The sequence below is a fragment of the Elephas maximus genome, chromosome 22, assembly GCF_024166365.1.
Source record: "Elephas maximus indicus isolate mEleMax1 chromosome 22, mEleMax1 primary haplotype, whole genome shotgun sequence".
NCBI classification, from domain to species: domain Eukaryota; kingdom Metazoa; phylum Chordata; class Mammalia; order Proboscidea; family Elephantidae; genus Elephas; species Elephas maximus.
The window spans coordinates 32786064-32808059 of record NC_064840.1 but is presented as its reverse complement, the minus strand read 5'-3'; the positions used below and the strand labels follow the sequence as shown (position 1 = coordinate 32808059).

The 21996-nt window shown below is 43.6% G+C and overlaps 1 pseudogene; it reads left to right on the top strand.

Moving 5' to 3' along the window:
* Positions 1–20251, top strand: part of LOC126065448 (uncharacterized) — a 33935-nt pseudogene extending 13684 nt beyond the window's left edge.
* Positions 20252–21996: the final 1745 nt, after the last annotated feature.

The following is a 21996-nucleotide window of genomic DNA, read 5'->3' as shown; positions in this document are numbered from 1 at the left end:
CACCAACAAAAAGAACATTGAAGAGGAAATCACCAAATCAATGCCATTTACACTAAAAAAAAAAAACTAGGCCCCAAGAAATAAAATACTTAGGAATAAATCTTACCACAGATGTAAAAATTTATACAAAGAAAACTACAAGACACAACTGCAAGAAACCAAAAGAGATCTACATAACTGGAAAAATATACCTTGCTCATGGATAACTGGAAAAATATACCTTGCTCATGGATAGGAAGACTTAATATTATAAAAATGTCTATTCTACCAAAAGGAATCTATGGACAGAATGCAATTCCGATCCAAATTCCAACAGCGTTTTTTAAGGAGATGGAGAAACAAATCACCAACTTCATATGGAAAGGAAAGAGGCCCTGGGTAAGTAAAGCATGCTGAAAAAGAAGAACAAAGTGGGAGGTCTCATTCTATCTGATTTTAGAACCTATTATACCGCCATAGTAGACAAAACAGCCTGGTTCTGGTACAACAGATACATAGGCCAATGGAACAGAATTGAGAATCCAGACAAATCCATCCACATAGGAGTAGTTGATATTTGACAAAGGCCCCAAACCAGTTAAATGGGGAAAGGACAGCCTTTTTAACAAATGGTGCTGGCATAACTGGATATCCACCTGCAAAAAAGTGAAACAAGACCCATACCTCACACCATGCACAAAAACAAACTCAAAATGGATCAATGACCTAAATATAAAATGATAAAGATCATGCAAGAAAAAATAGGGACAACGTTAGGAGCCCTAATAATGGCATAAACAGTATACAAAACATTACTAACAATGCAGAAGAATAGATTACTGGGAGCTCCAAAGACTTTACCAAAAGAGTAAAAAGATTACCTATAAACTTGGAAAAAGTTTTTAGCTATGACATTTCCGATCAGTGCCTGAACTCTAAAATCTACATTGTACTGCAAAAACTCAACTAAAAAAGACAAATAACCCAATTAAAAAATGGGCAAAAAACACTTCACTAAAGAAGACATTCAGGTAGCTAACAGCTACACGAAGAAATGCTCACGATCATTAGCCATTAGAAAAATGCAAATCAAAACTACAGTGAGATTCCATCTCACTCCAACAAGGCTGGCATTAATCCAAAAAACACAAAATAATAAATGTTGGGGTTGCGGAGAGACTGGAACACTTATACACTGCTGGTGGGAATGTCAAATGGTACAACCACTTTGGAAATTGATTTGGCGCTTCCTTAAAAAGCTAGAAATAGAACTACCATACAATCCAGCAATCCCACTCCTTGGAATATATCCTAGAGAAATAAGAGCCTTTACACAAACAGAAATATGCACACCCATGTTCATTGCAGCACTGTTTACAATAGCAAAAACATGAAGCAACCAAGGTGCCCATTAATGGATGAATGGATAAAGAAATTATGGTGTATTCACACAATGGAATACTTGTTGTTGTTCCGACTCACAGCGACCCTATGCACAGCAGAACGAGACACTGCCCGGTCCTGAGCCATCCTTACAATCGTTCCTATGCTTGAACTCATTGTTGCAGCCACTGTATCAATCCTTGAGGGTCTTCCTCTTTTCTGCTGACCCTGTACTCTGCCAAGCATGATGTCCTTCTCCAGGGACTGATCCCTCCTGACAACGTGTCCAAAGTATGTAAGACGCAGTCTCATGTAAGACCCAGTCTCGCCATCCTTGCCTCTAAGGAGCATTCTGGTTGTACTTCTTCTAAGACAGATGTGTTCGTTCTTTTGGCAGTTCATGGTATATTCAATATTCTTCTCCAACACCACAATTCAAAGGTGTCAGCTCTTCTTCGGTATTCTTTATTCATTGTCCAGCTTTCACATGCATATGATGCAATCGAAAATACCATGGCTTGGGTCAAGCACACCTTAGTATTCAGGGTGACATCTTTGCTCTTCAAACTTTGAAGAGGTCCTTTGCAGCAGATTTACCCAATGCAATGTGTCTTTTGATTTCTTGACTGCTGTTTCCATGGCTGTTGATTGTGGATCCAAGTAAAATCCTTGACAACTTCAATCTTTTCTCCGTTTATCATGATGTTGCTCATTGGTCCAGTTGTGAGGATTTTTGTTTTCTTTATGCTGAGGTGTAATCCATACTGAAGGCTGTGGTCTTTGATCTTCATTAGTAAGTGCTTCAAGTCCTCTTCACTTTCAGCAAGCAAGGTTGTGTCATCTGCATAACGCAGGTTGTTAATGAGTCTTCCTCCAATCCCGATGCCCCGTTCTTCTACATATAGTCCAGCTTCTCGGATTATTTGTTCAGCATACAGATTAAATAGGTGTGGTGAAAGAATACAACCCTGACGCACACCTTTCCTGACTTTAAACCAATGACTATCCCCTTGTTCTGTCCGAACAACCGCCTCTTGATCCATGTATAGGTTCCTCATGAGCACAATTAAGTGTTCTGGAATTCCCATTCTTTGCAGTGTTATCCACAGTTTGTTATGATCCACACAGTCAAATGCCTTTGCACAGTCAATAAAACACAGGTAAACAGCCTTCTGGTATTCTCTGCTTTCAGGCAGGATCCATCTGACATCAGCAATGATATCCCTGGTTCCGCGTCCTCTTCTGAAACCCGCCTGAATTTCTGGCAGTTCCCTGTCGATATACTGCTGCAGCTGTTTTTGAATGATCTTCAGCAGAATTTTGCTTGCATGTGATATTAATGATATTGTTCTATAATTTCCACATTCGGTTGGATCACCTTTCTTGGGAATAGGCATAAATATGGATCTCTTCCAGTCAGTTGGCCAGGAAGCTGTCTTCCATATTTCTCAGCATAGACGAGTGAGCACCTCCAGCGCTGCCTCTGTTTGTTGAAACATCTCAATTGATATTCCACCAATTCCTGGAGCCTTGTTTTTCACCAATGCCTTCAGAGCAGCTTGGACTTCTTCCTTCAGTGTCATCAGTTCCTGATCATATGCCACCTCTTGAAATGGTTGAACATCGACTAATTCTTTTTGGTATAATGACTCTGTGTATTCCTTCCATCTTGTTTTGATGCTTCCTGCATCATTTAATATTTTCCCCATAGAATCCTTCAGTATTGCAACTCGAGGCTTGAATTTTTTCTTCAGTTCTTTCAGCTTGAAAAACGCCGAGTGTGTTCTTCCCTTTTGGTTTTCCAACACCAGCTCTTTGCACGTCATTATAACACTTTACTTTGTCCTCTCGAGCCGCCCTTTGAAATCTTCTGTTCAGTTCTTCTACTTCATCAATTCTTCCTTTTGCTCTAGCAGCTCGACATTCGAGAGCAAGTTTCAGAGTCTCCTCTGACATCCATCTTGGTCTTTTCTTTCTTTCCTGTCTTTTTCAATGACCTCTTGCTTTCTTCATGTATGATATCCTTGATGCCATTCCACAACTCATCTGGTCTTCAGTCACTAGTGTTCAATGCATCAAATCTATTCTTCACATGGTCTCTAAATTCAGGTGGGATATAATCAAGGTCATATTTGGCTCTCGTGGACTTGCTCTGATTTTCTTCAGTTTCAGCTTGAACTTGCATATGAGCAGTTGATGGTCTGTTCCACAGTTGGCCCCTGGCCTCGTTCTGACTGATGATATTGAGCTTTCCCATCGTCTGTTTCCACAGATGTAGTCAATTTGATTTCTGCGCATTTCATCTGGTGAGGTCCATGTGTATAGTCGCCGTTTATGTTGGTGAAAGAAGGTATTTGCAATGAAGAAGTCATTGGTCTTGCAAAATTCTATCATTTGATCTCAGGCATTGTTTCTATCACCAAGACCTTATTTTCCAACTACTGATCCTTCTTTGTTTCCAACTTTTGCATTCCAATTGTCAATAATTATCAATGCATCTTGATTGCATGTTTGATGAGTTTCAGAGTGCAGCAGCTGATAAAAAAACTTCTATTTCTTTGTCTTTGGCCCTAGTGGTTGGTGTGTAAATTTGAATAATAGTCATATTAACTGGTCTTCCTTGTAAGTGTATGGATATTATCCTATCACTGACAGTGTTGTACTTCAGGATAGATCTTGAAATGTTCTTTTTGACCATGAATGCAACACCATTCCTCTTCGAGCTTCATGCCCAGCATAGTAGACTATACGATTGTCCGATTCAAAATGGCCAATACCAGTCCATTTCAGCTCACTAATGCCTAGGATATCAATGTTTATGTGTTCCATTTCATTTTTGACGATTTCCAATTTTCCTAGATTCATACATCGTACTTTCCAGGTTCTGATAATTAATGGATGTTTGCAGCTGTTTCTTCTCATTTTGAGTCACGCCACATCAAGAAATGAAGGTCTGGACAGCTTTACTCCATCCATGTCATTAAGGTTGACTCTACTTTGAGGAGGCAGCTCTTCCCGAGTCATCTTTTGAGTGCCTTCCAACCTGGGGGGCTCATCTTCCAGCACTGTATCAGACAATGTTCCACTGCTATTCATAAGGTTTTCACTGGCTAATGCTTTTCAGAAGTAGACTGCCGGGTCCTTCTTCCTAGTCTGTCTTAGTCTGGAAGCTCAGCTGAAACCTGTCCTCCATGGGTGACCCTGCTGGTATCTGAATACCAGTGGCATAGCTTCCAGCATCACAGCAACACGCAAATCCTCACAGTAGGACAAACTGACAGACATGTAGGGGAATGGAATACTATGCATCGATAAATAACAGTGATGAATCTGTGAAACATTTCATAACATGGAGGAATCTGGAAGGCATTATGCTAGTCAAATTAGTCAGTTGCAAAAGGACAAATATTGTATAAGACCAGTATTATAAGAACTGGAGAAATAGTTTAAACAGAAGAAGAAAATATTCTTTGATGGTTATGACGGGGGAGGGAGAGAGGGAGGAATGGGGGTATTCACTAATTAGATAGTAGACAAGAACTATTTTAGGTGAAGGGAAAGACAACACACAATACAGGAAAGGTCAGCACAACTGGACTAAACCAAAAGCAAAGAATTTTCCTGAATAAACTGAACGCTTCGAAGGCTATAGGTCTGTAATTTTCTTTTTTTGTGGTGTCTTTACCTTTAAGTTTGGGGGTATTCCATCCTTTTCTATGCTCTGAAATACCTTTAGTAGCAGTGGTGTTAATTCTTCTCTGAAAGTTTGGTAGAACTCTGCAGCGGATCCGTCTGGGCCAGGGCTTTTTTTGTTGTTGTTGTTGTTGGGAGGTTTTTAATTACCTTTTCCATCTCTTCTTTTGTTACGTGTTTATTTACTTGTTCTACCTCTGCTTGTGTTAGTTTAGGTAGGTAGTGTGTTTCTAGGAACTCATCTATTTCTTCTAGGTTATCGAATTTGTTAGAGTACAATTTTTCATAGTAGTCTGATACGATTCTTTTAATTTCAGTTAGGTCTGTTGTAATATCGCCCATCTCATTTCTTATTCCAGTTATTTGCTTCCTCTCCTGTTTTTCTTTTGTCAGTTTGGCCAATGGTTTATCAATTTTGTTGTGTTTTTCAAAGAACCAGCTTTTGGTCTTGATAATTCTTTCAATTCTTTTTCTGTTTTCTATTTCATTTAGTTCAGCTCTAATTTTTATTATTTGTTTTCTTCTGGTGCCTGAGGGTTTCTTTTGTTGCTCTCTATTTGTTCAAGTTGTAGGGATAATTCTTCGATTTTGGCCCTTCTTTTTGTATGTGTGAATTTATTGATATAAATTGGCCTCAGAGTGCTGCTTTCGCTGTGTCCCAAAGGTTCTGATAGGAAGTGTTTTCATTCTCATTGGATTCTATGAATTTCTTTACTCCATCCTTAATGTCTTCTATAATCCAGTCTTTTTTGAGCAGGGTATTGTTCAGTTTCCAAGTGTTTGATTTCTTTTTCCCTGCTTTTTTCTGTTATCGATTTCCACTTTTATGGCCTTATGGTCAGAGAAGATGCTTTGCAATATTTCAGTGTTTTGGATTCTGCTAAGGCTTGCTTTATGACCTAATATGTGGTCTATTCTAGAGAATGCTCCATGTGTGTTGGAAAAGAAAGTATACTTGTTTGCTGTTTGGTGGAGTGTTCTGTGTATGTCAATGAGGTCAAGTTGGTTGATTGTGGCATTTAGATCTTCTGAGTCTTTATTGAGCTTCTTTCTGGATGTCCTGTTATTCACCGAAAGTGGTGTGTTGAAGTCTCCTACTATAATTGTGGAGCTGTCTATCTCACTTTTCAATGCTGTTAGAATTTACGTATCTTGCAGCCCTGCCATTGGGTGCATAAATATTTAATATGGTTATATCCTCCTGGTATAAAAAAAAAAAAAAATTTTTTTTTTTCCTGGTATATTGTCCCTTTAATCATTATATAGTGTCCTTCCTTATCTTTTATGATGGAGTTAACTTTAAAGTCTATTTTGTCAGAAGTTAATATTGCCACTCCTGCTCTTTTTTGATTGTTGTTTGCTTGATATATTTTTTTCCATCCTTTGAGTTTTAGTCTAAGGTGTGTCTCTTATAGACAGCATGGAGACAGATCATGTTTTTTAATCCATTCTGCCACTCTCTGTCTCTTTATTAGTGCATTTAGTCCATTTACATTCAGCGTAATTATGGATAGGTATGAATTTAGCGCTATCATTTTGATGTCTTTTTTTGTGTGTTGATGACAGTTTCTTTTTCCCACTTAATTTTTTGTGTTGAGTCGATTATATATTGCCTTTTCCTCATATTTGTTGTTGTTGATTTTGTTTCTGCTGAGTCTCTATTTTTTTCTTGTATTTTATTTTGACGTGTAGGATGGTTTGTCTCCTTTGTGGTTACCTTTTTATTTACCCCTATTTTTCTAAATTTAAACCTAACATTTATTTCTTTATATTGCCTTGTCTTCCTCTCCATATGAAAGATCTATGACTACATTTCTTACTCCCTCTTTATTGATTTAATGTTGTCTTCTTTTACGTAGTAACATCACTGTTTTCCTGTTTTGTTTTTTTTTATCTTGATTTATTTTTGTGATTTCCCTGTCTGTGTTGCCATCTGATTGCTCTGCCCTGTGTTCTAGTCTTGGGCTGATTCCTGATATTATTGATTTTCTAACCAAAGAACTCCCTTTAGTATTTCTTGTAGTTTTGGTTTGGTTTTTACGAATTCCCTCAACTTGCGTTTATCTGGAAATGTCCTAATTTCACCTTCATATTTGAGAGACAGTCTTGTCTGGCAATTCTTTTCCTTCAATTTTTTGTATAAGTCATCCCATTGCCTTCTTGCCTGCATAGTTTCTGCCAAGTAGTCCAAGTTTATTCTTATTGACTCTCCTTTGTGACTTTTCATTTATCCCTAGCTGCTCTTAAAATTCTCTCTTCATCTTTGGTTTTGGCAAGTTTGATTATAATATGTCTTGGTGACTTTCTTTTAAAATCTACCTTATGTGGTGTTCGATGAGCATCTTGGATAGATTTCTTCTCATCTTTCACGATATTGGGAAAGTTTTCTGTGAACAAATCTTCAACAATTCTGTCTGTATTTTCTGTTACCTCTCCCTGTTCTGGGACTCCAATCACTTATAGGTTATATCTCTTGATAGAGTCCCACATGATTCTTAAGGTTTCTTCATTTTATAAAATTCTTTTATCTGATTTTTCTTCAGATATATTGGTGCCAAGTGCTTTATCTTCAAGTTCACAAATTCTGCCTTCCACTTGCTCAATTCTGCTCCTCTGACTTTCTATTATCTAATTCTGCAATTTTATTGTTAATCTTCTGAATTTCTGATTGCTGTCTGTCTATGGATTTTTCTAGCTTATTAAATTTTTCATTTTGTTCCTGACTAACCTTTTTAGTTTCTTCAACTGCTTTATCTGTGTGTTCCTAGGCTTGTTCTGTGTATTGCCTGATTTCCTTCCTGATGTCTTGAAGGGTTCTGTATATTAATCTTTTGTATTGGGCCTCCAAAGGCACTTTCATCTAGAAGATTCCTTGATTCTTTTTTCTGAGAGCTTGATGAGGTGATCATGGTCTGTTTCTTTATGTGACTTGATATTGACTGTTGTCTCCAAGCCATCTGTAAATTACTGTATTAGTTTATGTTTGCTTACTGTATTGTAGCTTCTTGCTTTGTTTTGTTTTGATATGCCCAAATGGGTTTCTTGAGTGAGTTAGCTTGATTATTTTCACCTTTGAAGCTCTGATGTCCTGTCATCAGGTGGCTAGAGCTGTTATCAGGTATATCAGTCTTGGAGTCCATTCAGTTTTCTCATATGAATTCAGCTCAGGTGTCCAGGTAGCTGATTATCAAGTGCATGGTACAGGCTCTGTCCTACAGTCTTAGAGGGGCACGGGCGATTGGTGTAGGTTACCAGCATCTGATTGCAGCAAGGGTCACACTCTGAACAAGGCAGGGGGCTGAGAATCATCCCCCAAGTGTCTCTGAGGAAAGCATGTCTCTGTTCCCTACAGTGTACAGGTGGGTGGTTTCTGCAGACAGACCATGGGCACGCAATGTTTTTGGTCGTAAGGGCTGGGAGGTACCATTTTTCCTTGGACCCCTGTCGCAGGTGCCTGGGTGACCTAAGTGAAGCCGCCAGTCCTTAGGCCCCTGATGTTGGTAGGTGAGGACCCTGTTTAATAGGCAAAGCAGTGTCAAATATCAAGTACCCACCTCTCCACCGCACAGCTGAAACAGTCGTAGTCTGCCAACAATGGCCTATTCTCCTGAAATAGGCCCAAACAGGTCCATGCAGCGGGGAAAGGTACTCAAAGTCCATGGACTATTTCTGCCTGGACAGGAATGGCTTCTGTCCTGAGGTCCCCTGGTTAGTGGAGCTGGCAAATTTTCTTTTCCCGCAGTTGTGAATTTACTCCTTCATCAGGGTCTGGAAGATGTCTCTAGGTGCCAAACAGGGCCTATCTCAGGCCCAGGGAAATCAGTTGCTGAAGCCCGCTTGGGGGTTGGGTGGGCACAGTAAAATATAGGCAGGTACTTAGCTTTTGCCAAGAGCGCCATTCTTCTCTGGTTCCAGGTGTGAGTAGGCTGTGTGGCTGGCTGCTTCTCCCTGAGGAAACTGCAGCTGAATGCTAGTACCAGCCTGCTGTAGCTGCTCTGGGACTGGTGCCTGAGGGCTCCCGGAGATTCAGGTCTGGTAATTCCACTTCTGAACCATCTCTTCTTCCCCTGCCCCTCAGTTCTTTTTCTAACCTTGCCTTTGATGTTCAGGGCTCCTTGTCATAAATATACTTGTTTCACTTGTTTTTTTGTGTGTTTATTGTAAGAGGGTTTGCCAGAATTGTCTGTCTATTCCACCATCTTGGCCCCTCCTCTCTTTTTTCTTTGTATTGAGGTGCAATCCATACTGAAACCTGTTGTCTTTGATCTCATCAGTAAGTGCTTTGAGGCCTTAAATTGTCTTCCATTTCAGCAAGCAAGATTTTTTTTATCTGATGCCATGTTCTTCGTATACTGTAGCTTCTTGGATTATTTGCTCAGCATAGAGACTGAATAAGTATGGTGAAAGGACACAGCCCTGATGCACACCCTTCCTGATTTTAAACTCCACAGCATCCCCTTGTTCCATTTGAATGACTGTGTTTTGGTCTATGTACAGATTCCACATGAGCACAATTAATTCTCTGGAATTCTCATTCTTTGAAATGTTATTGGTAATTTATTATGATCCACACAGTTGAATGCCTTTGCATAGTCAAAAAAGGTAAACATCTTTCAGGTATTCTCTGCTTTCAGTCAAGAGCCATCTGATATCAGCAGTGATATCCTTGTTCCATATCCTCATCTGAATTTAGCTTGAATTTTTGGCAGTTCCTTGTTGATGTACTGCTGCAAATGCTTTTCAGTGATCTTCAGCCAAATTTACTTGTGTGTTATATTAATGACACTGTTCGGAAATTTCTGCTTCCTGTTGTATCACCTTTCTTTGGAATGGGCACAAATATGGATCTCTACCATCCGGTTGGCCAGGTGGTAGCTCTCTTCCAAATACCTTGGCATAGACGAGTGGGCACTTCCAGCACTGCATCTGTTTTTTGAAACATATCAATTGGATTCCATCAATTCCCGGAGCCTTGCTTTTCACCAATGCCTTCAGTGCAGCTTCAACTTCTTCCTTTAATACCAGTGGCTCTTGATCATATGCTACCTCCTGAAATGGTTGACCGTTGACCTATTCTTTTTGGTACAGTGACTCCATGTATTCCTTCCATCTTCTGTTGATGGTTCCTGCATTGTTCAATATTTTTCCCTAGAATCCTTCAATATTGCAATTCGAAGCTTAAAATTTTTCTTCAGTTCTTTCAGCTTGAGAAATGCCAAGTGTGTTCTTCCCTTTTGGTTTCCTAACTCCAGGTCTTTGCACATTTTATTATGATACTTTGTCTTCTCAAGCCACCCTTTGAAATCCTCTGTTCAGCTCTTTCACATCAGCATTTCTTCCATTCACTTTAGGTGCTCTATGCTCAAGAGCAAGTTTCAGAGTCTCTTCTGACATCCATTTTGTTTTTTTCTTTCTTTCTGTCTTTCTAATGACCTCTTGCTTTCTTTATGCATGATGTCCTTGATGTCATTCCACAACTCATTTGGTCTTCAGTCATTAGTGTTCAATGTGTCAAATCTGTTTTTCAAATGGTGTCCAAATTCAGCTGGGATATACTCACGGTTATATTTTGGTTCTCTTGGATTAGTTGTAATTTTCTTCAGCTTCAATTTGCATATGAGCAATTGATGGTCTCTTCTGCAGTCACCCCCTGGCCTTGTTCTGACTGATTATATTGAGCTTTTCCACCATCTCGTTCCACAAATGTAGTCCATTTGATTCCTGTGTTTTCCATTCTATGAGGTCCATGTGTATAGTTGCCGTTTACATTGTAGAAAATGCAATGAATAAGTCATTGGTGTTAAAATATCCTGTCTTGTGATCCCTAGTGTCATTTGTATCACTAAGGCCATATTTTCCAACTACAGATCCTTCTTCTTTGTTTCCAGCTTTTGCATTCCAATCGCCAGTAATTATCAATGCATCTTGATTGCATGTTTGATCAATTTCAGACTTCAGATGGTAAAAATCTTCAATTTCCTCATCTTTAGCATTAATGGTTGGTGTGTAAATTTGAATAATAGTTGTACGAATTGGTCTTCCTTGTAGGTGTGTGGATATTATCCTATCACTGACAGTGTTATACTTCAGGATGGATCTTGATATGTTATTTCGACAGTGACTGTGATGCCATTCCTCTTCAATTTGTCGTTTCCGGCATAGTAGGCCATATGATCGTCAAATTCAAAAGGCGAGTACCAGTCCATTTCAGCTGACTAATGACTAGAATATTGATCTTTATGGGTTCCATTTCATTTTTGACGACTTCCAATTTACCTAGATTCATATTTCATATATTCCACTTTCCAATTATTAATTGATGTTGCAGCTGTTTCATCTCATTTGGAGTCATGCCACACCAGCAAATGAAGGTCCTGAGCTTTACTCCATCCATGCCATTAAGGTCAACAGTACTTTGAGGAGGCAACTCTTTCCCAGTCCAATTTTGGTGTCTTCCAACCTGAGGGGCTCATCTTCTGGCACTATTTCAGATAATGTTCTGCTGCTCTTCATAAGGTTTTCACCATCTAATTTTTTCAAAAGTAGACTGCCAGGTCCTTCTTCCTAGTCAGTCTGGAAACTCCACTGAGACCTGTCTACCATGGGTGACCCTTGTGGTGTTTGGAATACTGGTGGCATAGCTTCCAGTATCACAGCAATACACAAGCCACAACAGTATGACAAACTGACAGATGCATGGGACATTAACATCATAGTGGTTAAGATTTACAATACATAGGATAATACATACAGTACATCAGATCACAAAATAGACTACAACCACACAATACTGGGAATCATGGCCTAGCCAAGTTGACACATATTTTGGGGGGACACAATTCAATCCATAACAATATGCGACAGCAACTTTGATAGGTTATCAGGTCAGGTACCTCTCTTCCTCTAACAGTTTCAAAACAGTGACAGGAAATGGAAAAAGGGAAAAGGCCTCCGAGTGTGCCTGCTGGCACCATGCCCCTGACCAGCACAGGCAGGAAATGACCATGGGACACCTGTGCATCCATTGGGCCAGGGCTTCCCTGTGGGGCACAGGGCAGTCTCCTCTCGTTGTGATGTCACATGAAAAGTACACACAGTTTGTCATGGATTGAATTATGTCCCCCCAGAAAAGTGTGTATTAACTTGGTTAGGCCATCATTCCCAGTATTCTGTGGTTGTCCTCCATTTTGTGATTCTAATTTTATGTTAAGGAGGATTAGGATGGGATTGTAACCAGGTCACATCCTTAATCCAATATAAAGGCAGTTTCCCTGGGGTGTGGCCTGTGCCATCTTTTATCTCTCAAGAGATAAAAGGAAAAGGAAGTAAGCAGAAAGTTGGGAACCTCATGCCATCAAGAGAGCTGCACTGGGAGCAGAGCGCATCCTTCGGACCTGAGATTCCTGAGCTGAGATGCCCCCAGGCCAAGGGAAGACTAACGATAAGGACCTTCCTCCAGAGCAGACAGAGAAAGCGTTCTCCTGGAGTCGGCACCCTGAATTTGGACTTGTAACCTACTAGACAGTGAGAGAGTAAATTTCTCTTTGTTAAAGCCATCCACTTGTGGTATTTCTGTTATTGCAGCACTAGATGACTAAGACACAGTTGCATGGCTAACTGTAACCACATGCAAAACCACTCATGGCCTACTAATGACCACACACACACACACATACAAACACACACACAGAGGTGGGTTAATGTGACTGAATGCATATCCGCGTGTGGGCTAGCATGTAGGTTAACATGCCCTTTTCCTCCCAAACTGTGCAGCGTTAGAGCTGTCAGTTCTCTTGATGACGGAAACCTGAGGCTGGTGAGGCCAGCGACTTTTCCGCCAGGGCCCTTATTCCCCACGTTCATCCTGCAGTCATTCACTCACCTACTCACTGCCAGGCCCTGGGCTATTACTGCTTCTACTCTGTTGCTGTGGAGTTGATTCTGCCTCATGGCAACCCTACATGTTACAGAATAAAACTGCTCCATAGCGTTTTCTTGACTGTAATCTCTATGGAAGCAGGTCACCAGAACTTTCTTCTGCGGTGCCACTGGGTGGGTTTGAGTCACCAACCTTTCAGTTAGTAGTCAGATGCTTAACCATTTGCACCAGCTAGGGACCTCAGACCCTGGGCTAGGAACCAAGAAAGCATCATTTGAGTAGACTTGGGAGAAACCCCGGGGGCGGGGGAAGGGAGCACATTCCAGAGAGAATAGCCATTGCAAAAAGGCCTTGAGGCAGGAGGGCCAAGGGACCAGTGTGAGGGGGAGAGCAGCAGGAGGCCTGGCAGAGCGCCTGATGCCAGGTCACACAGGTCATGGCCGTGGCTGTTACTCTGGGTGAATGGGAGCCATGGCAGGGTTTTGAGAAGTGGAGCAACAAGACCTGTACGGTCATTTTTATCTCGTACAAAATTGGAGACAAGGTCCTTGAATGAAAGAGCCATCTGGCCTTTTTTATTTTTCCCACAGGGCTTACCTAGCACAGCACCTGGCACAACAACTGCCAAGGAATGAGGCTTCTCACTACATTTTGAGGCCAATTATTGAAAATAAGATGAATGGGGGTTTCAAGGCACATTAAACTGATTTCTTCGAGGTGTTAAGAAGAAAGTCCCTAAATTAAGAGAATCCACGGTAAGATGTGCATGAATGAAAATGAATGTCAAAACCCTCCAGAGGAGCTTGAGAAGGCGCTTACTCACTCAAAGTCTAAGTGATGACATTCCAGTGGCATAAATTTCAGACAGTTTATATCATCAAGGAAGGGTGTGTCTATAGTGGGGTGAGGGTTCAGGACAGAAACAGAAAGGAGACTCAAGTTCTGGGTCTCTCCAGATAACGGGGTTCCCCGACCACTGCCACCCTCCTTCACCTCCCACCTTACACTGGCCGCATTTCCCCTGCCTCCCTCGGCCCAGTCCCCACGGTGTTCCCTGGAGCTCTGAGCGGTAGTTGTGACAAAGCCGATCTCTGCTTGCTCAGTGTCCTGCCCTCATGCTCAGTCCTTGGGACCCAGCCATGGGAAAGGCCAGCTCACAGGCCCCACCCAGGCAGGAATGGAACCGACCTCACCCAAAACCTAGCTAAACCATTACCACACCCAAACATCAGAGTTTAGATGTTCAGCAGCCTGGCCTCTGCTCACAACTCTAAAAACATTTTCGTGAAATGTCCAGAACAGGCAAATCCATAGAGTTTGAAAGTAGATTAGGGGAGTTGGGCAGAAATGAGAGTGACTGCTCATCGGCACGGGGTTTTTATTTGGGGTGAGGAAAATGTTCCAAAATTGATTGCAGTTATGATTCTACAACACTGAATATTTTAAAGACCATTGAATTGTACTGTTTAAATCGGTGAACTGCACGAGGTGAATTCTATCCCAATAAAGCTCTTTCTAGACAAAAAAAGTAGAGAAAGAAGAGGGAGGTAGGAGAGGCTGACAGGCCCAAGAGCCAGGGCCAGAGCTGCTGGTGTGTGCATCTGAGAACTAGTTACGGGAGGGTGGGAGGCAAGGGGGCTAGAACAAGGCTGAGGGGCAACTGGGCACAAGAGCAGGCAGCCTGGACAACCCCTGGGGCCAGGGCCCTGTGGAGGTCCCAGGCTGAACTGTGGGGATTTGGCAGGAGCATGGGGTCAGGAGCCATCTCACCAAGATTCTGGCGATGGCCTGGGGCCCTAGATGGCCCCTTGGCCCTAACAAAACCCAAAGAAAAGTGACTGGAAGACACGGTCAAAAGACCTCACTCTGATTCCTGGTCTACCCACTGCAGAACTGACAAGCAAGCACAGCATTTTAAACTCCAATTTACAACTACTTGCTTTCCCACACGTTCAGTTCTCAAGTGAGGAGGCTGGGCCCTCCCAGCATGGCCATAGAAGGAACTGCTTTGTGCCTCAGGTGGTAAAGCAATTGGCTATGATGCTGTCACGCCCTTTCCGACACTGACGAACACAAAGAGACCTGTAAGCCACCAACTTGGCTGAAACGTGCACCTGGGAGCTCTTAGAAGCTTCCTTCGCCGGGATGTTTCTTCCCCACACAAAGCATGCCGACGAAGTCAACTGAGAAAGACAAAAACAGGAAAGTCCAATCTAGCAGAGAGGAGGAGCAGCCAAGACCCAGATTCGTAACTCTGGATCTGAAAGAAAACAAAAGACGTCATGATTTCTGTGTCCACTTCAACACTAAGGAATATGGTGAAGAGAGTAAATCACAATGACAAATAGACCGACACTTCTGGCATTTACTGCTCGTAAAATGAGAAGGGGCAGATGTGTTTACTCATTACCAAACCTATTGCTGTCAAGCCTATTCTGACTTATAGTGACGCTTGAGGATAGAGTACAACTGCCTGTCCTATAGGGTTTCCAAGGATGCAGACTGCCACAACTTTCTCCCACGGAGCAATGGGTGGGTTCGAACAGTTGACCTTTTGGTTAGCCGCCGAGCACTTAAACACTGTGCTACCAGGGCCCCTTCGTCTACTCTTTACAGAGTCATAAATCATTTCACAGCTTGGCACCCATCACTTGGCTCTGCAATGAAGGCTAGGGGCATACCACCTTTACCTTTCTCAAAAACTGAGAGGCCAAAGGCACACAATTCTTCAAAGGAAAAACAGGTTTCAGTCATAAAATTCCTTAACAGTCAATATTTAAAAGCACATGATTACTTACGTGGCTTTGAGTTTATGTAATGGTGGTGGAATAATTTGGAAAAGGATAGTAAGAATGGTGGAACAACTTGAAGAATGTAATCAATGTCACTGAATGATACATGTGGAAACAAACTGTTGGAGGAAAACTGTTGGAAAAGATTAAAAGAAAATCTTAAATCCAGAAATCTAAGAGCCAACACCTTGTCCACATGCCAACCCAGATCACACAATGCTGTCCCACTGACTCACCTGGCCAGCAGCTTTACTGACTGGACACATTGACCATCCAGAAGAAAACCAAGTTCACAGAGTAGGGTCTTCCCCCTGTCTTCCTCCATGAGCCAAGGGCTTCCTGGTCCACCTGGCACACTAAACCAGCTACCTCTAGCCCTCCCTCTCCCTCATCTCCCCCCTCCAAATGGAGCCTCAGAGTCTGCCGCCATTATACTTGAGATTCCCGAAGGCCAGAGAACCGGCAGGCACTCAGTGAGAGAAAGAAATGGAGGCAGGCGGGCCTTAGCCTTCCAGGGTTAAGCCGGCATCTGAGAAGCTGTATTCTCCTTTTCAGAGAAAAAAGAATTTAGAAAAGTAATTTTCTACGCATGCCAAATCATTCTTCACAAGCAGTGGGCTTTCACTGCCAGCATTCTCTGACCCGTGCGACACTGCTCCCGGCCTGGGGAATACCATCTCCCATGGTGATCTCATTTTCCTCCCCAGCGCAGAGCAGATGCCACTGCTAATTAGTACCTCAGCTTACGCAAACACAAGGCTGTACCATTTGTGTGTTCCCTCAAATCCTCCAGCAAATTCCTATTTCCGTTAACTCGAGGAGGAAAGCTGCCCTTTATTTAGCTCAAACAAGAAGGGTAAGAGAAGGTGTGCAAAGATAGGGTCTCAAGCCTTAAAAGTTAATAAATAATTTTGGCCATTGAATGACTCTGTCCCTAGTAAGATCGCAAAGATAAATACAATCAAGGGTAGTGTGCCTAGTGGCCAAGAGCTAAGGTTCTGGGCCCAACATAAACCAAAACACCAAACCAGTTGCCATTGAGTGGGTTCTGCTTTATGGCAACCCTGTGTGTGCAGAGTAGAACTACTCCACAGAGTTTTCAAGGCTGTGACCGTTTGGGAAGCAGATCACCTTCTTCAAGGTGCCTCTGGGTAGGTTTGAACTGCCAACCTTTCAGTTAGTAGTTGAGCGCTTGACCATTGTGCTACCAAAAACAAAACAAAACAAACCTGCTGCTGTCAAATCAATTCCAACTCATAGTGACCCTATAGATCAGAGTAGAGGTGCCCCATAGGGTTTCCAAGGAGTGCCTGGTGGGTTTGAACTGCAGACGTTTTGGTTAGCAGCTGTAAGCTCTTAACCACTATGCCACCAGGGTTTCCACACCCAACATACTGAGTTTAAAACCTGGTTCTGCCACTCACTAGAGAATGACCTTGGTTCAGTTACTTCACCTTCCACCCATAGTGAAACTGACTTTGCCAATAAAAACAGAGATGATGATCACCTAGCTCGTGGGGATGTTGTGAAGATTAAATGAGAAAATACATATGAAACACTATGGTTAGACAGCACTCAGTAAATATCAACAACTTTTGAAGACTTTAAATTTGGTGAAAAAAAATTATCAATAAAAATTCCAAGTTTATTTCTAAATTAACTCAGGGTTAACCATTATAGCTACTTGATTAAAAAGATTAATTTGTTATTTACCTTTATCTGACTGGAGCTATGAAATACTTCTGTGACATAGCTCAGATAGTCAAGGAAAAGAAAAGGTCCTTCAAATAACTGTGTAGCCTCTGGCAAGGCACCTAATTTCACCTCGACTTACTCTTCTCAATCTCTGGGTAGTACAAACGGTTCACATGCTAAAGATTGAAGGTTCGAGTCCACCCAGAGATGCCTCGGAAGAAAGCATTGGGGATCCGTTTCTGAAAAACCAGTCCTTGAAAACCCTATGGAGCATAGGTCTACTCTGACACACATGGGGTCGCCACGAGTCGGAATCGACTTGATGACAACTTTTTTTTTTTTTTTAATCTTTTCTATTATAAAACAGAGTAACAATTATGGCCTACTCTGGTGAGTGGAGGGAAACCCTGGTGGCGTAGTGATTAAGTGTAATGGCTGTTAACCAAAAGGTGGGCAGTTCGAATCCGCCAGGCACTCCTTGGAAACTGTATGGGGCAGTTCTACTCCGTCCTATAGGGTCGCTATGAGTCGGAATTGACTCAACGGCAGTGGGTTTTGGTGGTGAGTGGAGATAATAAATATCACCCTGAGAACACTCAAAATGTGTTGAGAGCATCGCCGAGAAAGCGCAGGCCAGCTCCCAACAGAGCTCAGGAAGATATGAGCAGGCCAGGTCCAGTCCTGGGGTCTACCTACAATACCCCTGGGATCTTGGGTCCATGTGGCTCACCTCACACAGGCGGCTCTCTCTACCCACGGAGATTGAAGCACACAGATTATCACCACAAATCATAACACCAGTTTAAGGATTTAGAGATCTTTTAGTCCCAAACTATCGTTTTAAGATAACTTGCCGAGGAGGCTGTTCAAACAGACACACAGCAGCACTCCGTTCCCCTGGTGGCCCCCTGGGCAGCCTATCTTGCCCTTGCCTGCAACTGCTCTGCTAAAACCCTCACTCGCTCAGGGCTCACCTGCCTCTTTTCTGGGAAGCTTAATGTGGATGACAGCCAAGCTGAGCCCTCCATTTTGAATTCACCAGCATTTCCTACGTGTTTTAGCTGTGGCAGTCCAGCCGTGTCCCTGGCACTCAAGGGACTACAAGCTGCTCAGTAAATACCTGTTGAGGGAATCTCCCAACATTATGACATAGGTTCGGACATCCCCATTTTGCATATGAGACAAGTCATGAAGGTTAAGTGCATTGCCTCCGACCACTTAGCTAGTAAATTGACGTTAGATCTTTTCATTGCAATGTCCCAGAGGCCCCATGGGCAGAACTGAACTCTGGTTCCCCACCACATGGCCTCCACACCAGTCTTCTTCATGCACTTCCATGCTGGCATAGCTCCTACCACAACGCCAGGGTTCAGCGCCTCCCACCCAGCACTTCCTGCATCTGCCTCTTGGACGCTTGTAAGCTTCTCTCCTTTGCAGTGACCCAGCACTGATGTGCACATCTGAATGAGCCCTGCTTTGAGTGTGGACCTGCTATGGCTCCCACTTCCTAGAGAATACAACTTGAACTCCACCTCCCCCCTGACGCTCCAGCATACAGGAGCAGCTTCTTGCCCTCTAAGTGCATCACAAATCCCTTGCCTCATGCTCCTGCCCCCACTCATGAAACCTCTGTGCTGTTAAAGCCCTTGCCCACACTGTCTGGGAGCTCCCATTTCCCTGAAGCTCAGGCCTCCCTCCTCCAGGAAGCCCTCCCTTAACTCACCCCCACCCAGGCTCAGGTAACCCATTGCCATCGAGTCGACTCCAACTCATAGTGACCCTATAGGACAGAGTAGAACTGCCCCATGGATGGGATTTGAACTGCCAGCCTTTTGGTTAGCAGCCTAGCTCTTAACTACTACGCCACCAGGGCTCCTAGGGAGTCTATAATCCGCTGCATCTATGTGTATAGATATAGTTACCTAGTTACCTGTCCAGAGCCCTGATGGCACAGTGGTTAAGAGCTACAGTGGCTAACCAAAAGGTCAACAGTTCGAATTCTCCAGCGGCTCCTTAGAAACCCTATGGAAAGTTCTACTCTGTCCTTTAGGGTTTTTATGAATTGCAATGGGTTTTGGCCATTTTGCCGATCCAACCACAAACACCAAGCACCTTGAGGGCAGCAACTAGGTCTTTTTAATCTTCAGATACTGGGTGCCTAGACACTCAAATGTCTCAATGATTTAGTCCACCCAGTTTTCCAAGCCCAGGAGTCATTCTAGCCTCTCTCTGACTAGGAGCCAATAAGGTTTGTCAATTCTTGTCTCTCAAATCTCTCCGAAGTCCTGTTTCTTCTCCACCCCCGCACCCTCAGTGCACTCCCAGGCTCAGGTTCTGAGTATTCCATTAACTTCCTTCCTCCAGAACCCCTTTGTGCAATTACAATTCATCCTTGGCTCTGGCCAGGGTAACTTTTTGAAAATACACATCTGATGTGAGCTCTGTGCCTTTTCACTGCCTGTGGCTTTTCACTGCCTGCAGGTGATGGCACCTGGGTGGCTTCAAGGCCCTCCACACTCTCTGCCTCTGTCTGGAGGCCCACCTCCGGGCTCTCCTCCGAATGCCCACCACGGCCATTCCCAGGACTCTGCAGACACATCGAAGCCCTGTGCGCCTTCCGCATTCCTCTGCCAGGAACATCCTTCCTTTGCCCAGTTCTGTGGTCATCTCTTCCGTGAAACCTGCGCTGATACCCCCACCCTCCGCAGAACTGACCCACCTTCATTCTGTCCTCTACAACCCTTCAGCAGCACTTATTACACCTCAAGGTCCCACCCACCCCCGACCCCAGCAGGCTGGCTGCAGCTCCCAGGACAAGCGCGTGCGATGAATCACTCCAACAACCATGCCGTTTCCTTCAATTTAATACCTTATAGTGTTAAACGCGCTGCACATCCTCCTCATTTTAACAATGGAAATAAAGAGGTCCGGGAATGAGACCTGCCTGGCCCAATGCCAGGGCCCTAGACCGTCAGATTAGCGATCTTATTTACAACAGTTAACAAGCCCGGGTCTGGACATCGTGGCCAGCGCTGAGTCCCAGGGGGATTTAGCAGATGTGCCAGCTGCTCCGCCACAAAGGCCACCCACAGGCGTAGCGTACGTCCACTCGATTGGCAGCTTCCCCACCACAAAGCTGCCAGAATTATTCCGCCCCGTCCACGCTAGATTAACTGGAAAGGTTGTCTTCTTTCCGGAGCCGATGCAAGAACTTAAATGCCCTCTGGGTTCTCTACCGCGCTTCCAGCAGCGGGCGCGTCCCGGGTGGGATCCCAGGCGCAGGAGAGGTCGCGAGGCCCCGGACTCTGAGGGAGACTGGGAGGCAAAGGGTGACCCTCTGCCTGAGTTCTCCAAAACTCGAAACAGGGTGTGGGGCGGTCCCGCCATAGAATGAACCGAAGGACCCCAGCGTGCGGGGCCGCGCCTTCAGGTGATGGGGCTTGGCCGGGAGCGCACACCCGCCGCAGGTGAGCAGGCTGGGAAGGGGGAGGGGTCAGCTGAGTGGCTGCGAGGTCAGGATGCCCAGGATTCCCCATTCCCATCGCCGTCGCATAAGGTGGGGACAGAGGAGGAAAAGGGACCACGGTGCGAGGTGCATAGGGACAGAGATGGCAACCCTAGAGTCGCACCTTTCCCTTGCTCCTGACCATTGACGTTGTTATTCATGTTTAGTCTCAGCTAAATACCATGGGAACCAGTGGCTTTTGTGAGCACAATTTTCCTCTGTCTCTCCTTAGTGGAAAGCAACACGGTGTAGTGGCTGACAGTGTAGGCTCGTGCCAGCCTCGCTGGGCTTGGAAGTTGCAGCCCTGTGGCTTACTAGCCACTTGAGCAACTTCTGTGCCTCAGTTCCCTCATCTGGAAAAAGAGGTTAATGATGGTACTTCACAGGGCTATTGCGAAGATTAAATAAGCCCCTACAAATAGAGAATGTGACCGGTACCTGGCCAGCACTAGATGAGTGCTTTGCTGTTATTATTACTGTAACAGGATGTTTAATGGGATGTTTCCTATTACTCTGGAGTTGGAACCAGGGTGCAAAGGTGAAGCCCCAGAGGTATTTAGTACCATACACTTCAGCAAGAACCCCCAACATACAAGCACCCAGAATTTTGTATTTTTCAAGTGTATTGCAGTTAACAATAATAATTTTTCAAGATCTTGTTGCAGTTAATGAAGTACAGAATCACTTAAAATATTACTGAACTCATAATGTTCTTTTTGTCATTATGTGTTTTCTTAATCTCCAGACACAAAAAATGTAACTGCTATATGTCGAGTCAATTCCAACTCATAGCAACCTTTCCCTATGGGAAAGAGCAGAACTGCTCTGTAGGGTTTCCAAGGAGCGGGTGGTGGATTTCAACTGCAACCTTTTGGTTAGCAGTCGTAGCTCTTAACCACTCCACCACCTAGGAGAGGGGCCCCAATTTTTTTGCCTGTAAAAAGGAGTGCTTGGTGACTGTGGTAGCGTCCCTACAGATTTTAAGAGCAGAGCCAAAGCAGTCTTCCAGGAATAAGAATGGGAGTGGATCCAGCTGGGGATTGGGAAATGTTAAACAGGAAGGAAGAGCC